Source organism: Myxine glutinosa, chromosome 4 (assembly GCF_964187855.1).
Source record: "Myxine glutinosa chromosome 4, kmMyxGlut1.1, whole genome shotgun sequence".
NCBI classification, from domain to species: domain Eukaryota; kingdom Metazoa; phylum Chordata; class Myxini; order Myxiniformes; family Myxinidae; genus Myxine; species Myxine glutinosa.
In genome coordinates this window covers 207,058,725-207,066,536 of record NC_136264.1, presented here as the reverse complement: position 1 = coordinate 207,066,536, position 7,812 = coordinate 207,058,725, and the positions used below count along the sequence as shown (strand labels likewise).

The 7,812-nt window shown below is 56.5% G+C and overlaps 1 protein-coding gene across 1 annotated transcript in view; it reads right to left on the bottom strand.

Annotated features, from left to right (window-relative positions):
* The window catches only part of LOC137425667 (tectonic-3), an 85,394-nt gene that overhangs the window by 55,065 nt on the left and 22,517 nt on the right, over positions 1–7,812 (bottom strand). The window lies entirely within an intron of this gene.

Genomic DNA, 7,812 nt, shown 5'->3' with positions numbered 1-7,812 from the left:
GTGGCTTTTGTGTGTTGAGCTTTACGTATAAATTGCCACCCGTTCGATGGGCTGATTCAGTGCTTTTGAGTTCTTTCGAGTGAGCTGAAAATAAATAGCTCAGTGAAACTTCATTCCTGGCGTCGTTCATTTTGTCCGGTTTTATCGTGCGAGCATAGCTCCCACAATTGGTGACCCCTTTTCGAGAACACGGCGATGGAGTCATCTGTAGCTTTGAAGCTCCCGGGCTTTTGGGAATCGCACGCGGCCGTCTGGTTCGCCCAAGCGGATTCTCAATTCGCCCTGCGGAAAATTACGGAGGACACAACGCGCTACCACCACGTGGTCTCCGCGCTCAACGCCTCCACCACGGCCCGGGTCCTGAGCTTCCTACAGAACCCGCCGAACGCCGACAAATACGGCGCGCTCAAAGGCCTACTCCTCGGTGCGTTTGGGCTCATGGAGACCGAACGCACGCAACAACTACTCGACCTCCCGGAGCTGGGTGAGGCCCGTCCATCCGAGCGCATGGACCACATGCTGGCTCTACTCGGCGACCACAGCCCGGATTTCCTCTTCCGCGAGCTGTTCCTCCGGCAGCTACCCGGGCAGGCACGGTTAGCTTTGGCTAACTCGCCCATCACGGACCCTCGCGCCCTGGCCAAGGAGGCCGATAAATTTATCTCGGCCAGGCGACACGTCGGAGCGGCCACCTGGAACCCTGGGCCGACCGAGGCAACGCCCACGCCATGACCGGCGCCACCACCGGCCGAGTCAGCGCCACTGGCGGCAGCGGCTGCCGCGACACCCCGTCGACCGAACCCGACGCGACCGCCGGAGCCTCCACCAGAGCAGACCATGTGCTATTACCACGCCAGGTTCGGGTAGAAGGCCAGAACGTGCCGCCCACCGTGCACTTTCGGCAGGTCAGGAAACGACCAGGCTGGCGCTCGCTGCCTGCCATGAGCGTCGGCCATTCAGGCAGCCTTCTGTTTATCACGGACACAGTGTCCGGGCGGCGTTTTTTGTGCGACACCGGGGCTCAGCTGAGCGTGATACCCGCCTCGGTGCAGGACAAACAGGCCGCGCTTTGCGGCCCCGCCTTGGTCGCCGCAAAGGGCTCCTCCATCCGCACCTTCGGTTCGCGCAGCGTCGCATTCTGCTTCGGGGGCCAGCACTTCAGGTGGGACTTCATCACGGCGAACGTGCCCATGGCCTTGCTGGGTGCAGATTTTCTTTGCGCGCATGGGCTTTTGGTCGACGTCAAACGGCGTCGGCTCATCAACGCGGAGACCTTCAGCTCGCTCGCTTGCTCATTGAGCGGCTCCGCTCCGACCAAGCTAGCCTGCGCGCTCCCGGCCGTGGACGATTTCACCCGCCTACTCGCCGAGTTTCCCGCCCTCACGCAGCCGACGTTTTTGGCCGTCGCCGTCAAGCACGGCCGTGCCGTGCCGACAAGCATGGTGTCGTACACCACATCCCGACCATAGGTCCACCGGTCTACGCCAGGGCTCGCCACCTCGACCCGGCCAAACTCGCCGTGGCAAAGGCGGATTTCGACGCGCTGGAGCGATTGGGCATTGTGCGGCGCTCGAATAGCACGTGGGCCTCGCCCCTGCACATCGTGCCCAAACCGGGTGGCGGATGGCGACCATGCGGCGATTACCGCCGCCTCAACGACGCCACCACCCCCGACCGGTACCCGATACCACACATAGATGACTTTTCCGCCCATTTGGCGGGGCGGGTGATCTTTTCCAAGGTCGACCTCATTCGGGGCTACCACCAGGTACCCGTCCGGCCGGCCGACGTGCCGAAGACGGCAGTAATTACGCCTTTTGGCCTCTTCGAGTTCCTGCGCATGCCGTTCGGCCTTAAGAACGCGGCCCAAGCCTTCCAGCGGCTGATGCACAGCATGCTGCGTGACCTCACCTTCCTTTTCGTTTACCTGGATGACATTCTCGTCGCCAGCACTTCCCGGGCGGAGCACCTCATCCACCTGCGTACGCTTTTTGAGCGCCTCGGCCAGCACGGCCTCATCATCAACCCGGCGAAATGCCAGTTTGGCGTAATGGCCGTCGACTTCCTGGGGCACCGCAACGCGAAGCGTGGGGCCGTCCCGCTACCTACCAAGGTGGAGGCAGTCACAAGTTTCCAGCGCCCCCGCTCCATCAAGGCCCTACAGGAATTTTTGGGGATGGGAAATTTCTACCACCCGGTCGTGCCTCGCGCCGCCCAACTCATGCGCCCCCTGTACGAAGCCGTCGGGGGCAAGCCGGCCAAGCACGACGTCGCCTGGACCACAGAGATGGACGCGGCGTTCACGGGCGCTAAGTTAGCCCTCGCCAACGTGACCATGCTGGCGCACCCGGCGCTCGACGCACCCATCGCCCTCACCACGGACGCTTCCGACTACGCGGTGGGCGCCGTGCATGAACAGTGGGTGAACGGGGCTTGGCAACCGCTGGCCTTCTTCAGCCGGCAGCTTCGCCCTAACGAGCACAATATAGCGTTTTCGACCGCGAGTTCCTCGGCCTTTACCTGGCTGTTCGCCACTTCCGCCATCTTTTGGAGGGCCGCCCGTTCACGGCGTTTGTGGACCACAAACCCCTGGTCTTCGCCATGGCCAAGGTTATGGAGCCATGGTCGGCCCACCAGCAGCGCCACCTCTCCGCCATGTCCGAATTTACGACGGACATCCAGCACGTCACGGGCAAGGACAACGCTGTGGCCGATTGCCTCTCCCGGTCCGGCGCGAACGCCGTCCACCTGGGTGTGGACTTAGCCCGCATGGCGGCCGACCAGACCGCCGACCCCACGGTGCAAGCCCTCCGGACAGCGGACACAGGCCTGCGGTTGGCCGACGTCCCCTTCGAGGACACAGGCACGGTTCTCCTGTGAGACGTTTCCCTGGGCCAACCTCGCCCCATCGTGCCCACCGGATAGCAGCGGCACATTTTCGACGCCCTCCACGGCCTGGGCCTGTCCCACCCGGGCCAGAAAGCATCACAGAAGCTCGTGGCAGCAAAGTTCGTCTGGCACGGGCTCCGTAAGGACGTCCGCGACAGGGCCAATGCCTGTGTCGCCTGCCAACGCGCGAAGGTCCACCGGCACACCCAGGCCCCGTTGGGACCATTCAACGTGCCCGCGCATGCTTCGACCACGTCAATGTGGACCTGGTGGGACCCCTGCCCTCCTCGCGGGGCTTCACCCATCTCCTCACGATGGTGGACAGGACCACCAGGTGGCCGGAGGCCGTCCCGCTGGCATCTACGACATCCGCCGACATGGCGCAGGCCTTCATTGGCACCTGGCTTGCCCGTTTCGGCACGCCCTCGGACATCTCCTCTGACAGAGGCCCGCAATTCGCCTCCGAGCTTTGGGGCGCGGTCGTCCAGGCCTTGGGGGTCAAGATACACCGCACCACGGCCTACCACCCCCAAGCCAACAGCTTGTGCGAGCGGTTCCACCGCTCGATGAAGGCCGCTCTCAGGGCCAGCCTCCAGGACGACGGTTGGGCCGACAGGCTCCCGTGGGTCCTATTGGGCCTCCGAACGGCCCCTAAAGAGGACCTCCAGGCTTCCACCACCGAGCTGGTCTACGGCCAGCCACTGCGCATGCTGGGCGAATTCATCCCTGACGCCACCGGCCCCTGGTCCTCGGCTCGCCAATGCTCGGTCCTCCAGGAGGCCGCCAGGAGATTTGCCCCCGTGCCCACGTCCCACCATGGCTGCCCCCAACCCCACATCCCCCCAGCACTTCGCACTGCGGAGTATGTTTTCATCCGGCATGACACACATCGGGGACCGCTCCGGCCGCCATACGATGGACCTTTCCGGGTCCTGAAGAGGGACGACAAGTCGTTCATCATCGACATCGGCGGCAAGCCGGACCGCATCTCCGTGGACCGCCTCAAGCCGGCCCATTTGGACCTCGGCCAACCTCCAAGGTTGGCCCGTCCTCCACGACGAGGTCGTCCCCCGTCAACCAAGCCCCCCGCCCGACCATCCACCGCCACGCCGCCTACCACCCCCCCCCCCCCCCCCCCATGACACAATTACCTTGCACCGGCCGATGACGCAACCGGCGAGTGGTCACTTGTCCGGACTCGCCCGGGCGTGTCCAGACTTGCCTTTCCCGGGCGAACACTTGGCTTACCTATTTGCATACCACGCCCCACCTGAGAGGCGTGGCTTTTGTGTGTTGAGCTTTACGTATAAATTGCCGCCCGTTCGATGGGCTGATTCAGTGCTTTTGAGTTCTTTCGAGTGAGCTGAAAATAAATAGCTCAGTGAAACTTCATTCCTGGCGTCGTTCATTTTGTCCGGTTTTATCGTGCGAGCATAGCTCCCACACTGCTGCTGATGTTTTTTATTTTTATTTTGGTTTTTTTTATACAAGATCGAAGCTCGATCAAGAGCAAACATTAATCACAAAAAAAACGACACACAAAACATACAATAAAGGGAGCGGGAGACAAGATGGGGAGAGAGAGAGGGAAGCACACAAGTACAACAGCAGGGAACAAGGACATCGGGAGATCTGTGGGAGGGAGAGGGCTTGGGGGGAGAGGCATGGGAAGGGGGGAAGAGGGGGTGGGAGAAGTATAAAACACATGGACAATGCCAGGACTTCCAGGAAAGAAGTCGGAATTTCAAAAAAGTGAATCTGGGGTGAATTAACGGGGGTAGAAAAGATCAAGGTTTTGCATGGGGGAAGATAACAGATGGTGGCGAACAGCTGTTTTAAAGACCTGGAGGGAGGAGTGTGATTGAGGAAAGTGAGGGAGTTTGTTCCAGAGGCGGGAGTAAAGTGGAATGAAAGAGTGAAGGTGAGCATGTGGTGAGGCCTTGTATATGGTGAGGAGCTCAGGTGTGCCAAGGAAAGACTTCGCACGACGGATGATGCCCAGACTGGCTTTGGAGGCCAGCGTGGAAATGTGGTTTTCCCAAGAAAGATCATGGCAGATAGTGAGACCCAAAAGCTTGAGTGACAGAACTTCTTGGAGAGGATTATTCAGAAAGTGGATGGGAGGGTTGTCCAGTCGGTCTTTTCGGAGAGACATAGTAAGAGTGTGAGATTTGTCAGGATTGAAAGACATGTTCCACTTGTTTGACCAGTCTGTGATTTTGTCCAGGTCTGCAGAGAGTGAGGAGGCTGCAGACTGCCGATCTGAGGGATGAGGAATGGAGCGGCAGAGAGTGGAGTCACCAGCAAAGAGATAGAGAAGATTTTCCAGAGAGTGGGAGAGATCATTGATGCAGACCAGAAATAGCACAGGGCCCAGAAAACTACCTTGGGGAACTCCAGCCAGAACAGGAAGGGGAGATGAGAGAAATCCATTCAGGGCCACACGTTGACTGCGACCAGAGTGGAAGTCCGCAAGCCATGCATGGAGATTTCCATGGTTACCACAGGAGAAGAGTTTGGTGAGCAGAGCTGGGTGCCAGACCGTATCGAAGGCACGTGATATGTCAAGGGAGACAGCTCTAATTTCCTGTTTGGCATTGAGGACCTCCATCCATTGTTGAGGCAGCAGAAGCAGCATGTCCAGAGTAGAATGACCTGGTCTGAATCCAAATTGATGATCAGACATCAAGCCATTGGAGAAGAGGAAGGATTTGATATCAGAAGCAATGATGGATTCCATTACTTTGCTGATAATTGGAAGCAGCCTGATTGATGTGTTTTTGCACCTTTTTTGTGCAAAGCGGTAATGTTTGCTGATTTCCAAGCAGATGGCAGATGACGTTGAGCAAAAGAGGGTGAAGAGAACAGAGAGAGGGTGTGAAAGAGCGGCAGGGCAGGATTTTAGGACCCGTGAGCTGATGCTGTCTGGTCCAGTTGCAGAATCAGAGTCGAGGTTTGACAGAAACTTCTCCACCTTGTCAGAAGAGAAGGACACAGAGTCCAGGAGCAGCTGGGTTCGACTGGGTAAGGTGGGTACAGAGAGAGATGGGTTTGGGACACAAGATTTTGAGGCAAACACAGAGTTGAGGCATTCGGCTTTGTCACGTGCAGTGTCAGCTGTGTAGCCATTTGAGGGAAGGGAGGGGATGGAGGGGGAACAAACAGCAGAAACGGATTTGACCAGATGCCTCCAGGATTTGGAGGAAGGAGACAGGTTCGAGAGATCATTCTTTATTGTGGAGAGATATTGCTTCCTGCCTCTCCTGAGGGTAGACACACACTTGTCCCGAGCTTGGTGGAAGGATCTGAGATTGCCTTCAGTTGGATTAGCCTTCCATGAGGCACAGGCAAGTTGTTTCATGGCAACTGTCTCACCACGAGATTCTGTGTACCATGGACGGGAGGAAGGGTATGACAACTGAAGACGAGATGGGATAAATCTGTGCATGAGAGAGAGCAGTTTATGTTGGAAGAATTCCCAGGAAGAGTTGATGTCAGAGGCAGTAGAGATGGGAGACAAGTCCAGGTAATTGATGGCTGCTTGAAGACCGTGCCAGTCAGGAGGCTCTCTGAGAATGGCCAGAGAGATGTCCACTTTAACAAGCACATGATCAGAAGAACCGATTGGAGCAGAAGAAGAGCAGCAGACATTTGCAGGGAAGTTTGTCATAACCAAGTCTAGAAGAGAAGATGCTCTTTTGACTGAGATCTGGGCCGGGAAATTGACAGACCCTGTCAGTCCCAATGAGTCGCAGAAGTCCTTTGCTGAGATGCCATGGCTGGTGTGAGAGGTACCCACACCCAGCCAGTTGGCATGATGACAGTTGAAGTCGCCACATATGAGGAAGAGAGAGTTGGGATGAGTTGATTGAAGTTAGTCCATGTTGTCAGACAGCGAAATGTAAATGTGGTCATCACTGTTTGGAGGACGGTACAGAACACATATGAACAAAAGGTGGGAGCGGAGAGGAAACTGTAGCCAGAGGTACTCCTGGGGGTGAGGTGGAGAGAGGGCAGTGCAAGGAGAGTGAAGAGGAGAGTTTTTGATAAAGATAGCCACCCCACCACCAGGACGAGGCTCATGTCTATCATACCGGAGGAGGGAGTAACCAGGAAGAGATATTAAGGAATCAGAGACATCTTGTAGGAGGAAAGTTTCTGTTAAGCAGATTACGTCTGTATGGAGAGTCAGAAGTCTGGTTTGTCAAACGTCTGGTTTGTCAGAAGCAACCTGTATGGAGAGATCAATCAGGTTTGAGCAAAGGCCCCGGATGTTTGAGGTCCATACCGTTAAAGAAGAGGGAGGGGGAGCACCGGGTGCAGGACAGGGGAGGGGAGAGGTAGGGTAAGATGAGGAAGAAGAGGAGGTAGGGAGAGCTGTTGATAGTGTGTCATGGATTGCAGAATAGTTAGGAGAAAGGGAAGGATGAGGAGGACGAAAGGTTTGATGGTGATGGGATGAGGCAAAGTGAGGTGTTGTTTGAAGGGGGGGGGGGGGGGGCAGAGCAATGTAGAAGGTTGGGGGAGGTGGAGGTATATGATAGAAGGGAGATGAAGTGGGGAGGAGGCAGCTTTGAGGAGAAGGGGGGTCGGGGGGAATTGGAGAAAGATGGCAGGTGGGGAGTTTTGAAGGGGAGGGGTGAGGGAGGAGTTTAGAAAGTGGATGATTAATGAAAAACGAACATTTATAACAAACAGGGTTTATTGTGATTTTCAAGTCAGAGATCCGTTTAAAAACGATGGAGGAGGGGTGGAATGAAGGTGAGTTTATATAATGTAGAAAGGAAGGACTATAAGAGATTGAATTTTTTTTTTAAGTGGAATGAATTGAAGAGGAAATTGAAAAAAGCCTTTTAAATAGGAAGAAAAATAAAAACAACATGTTGAAATACACCACTGACTAAAACACTGCAGGGGAAAGTT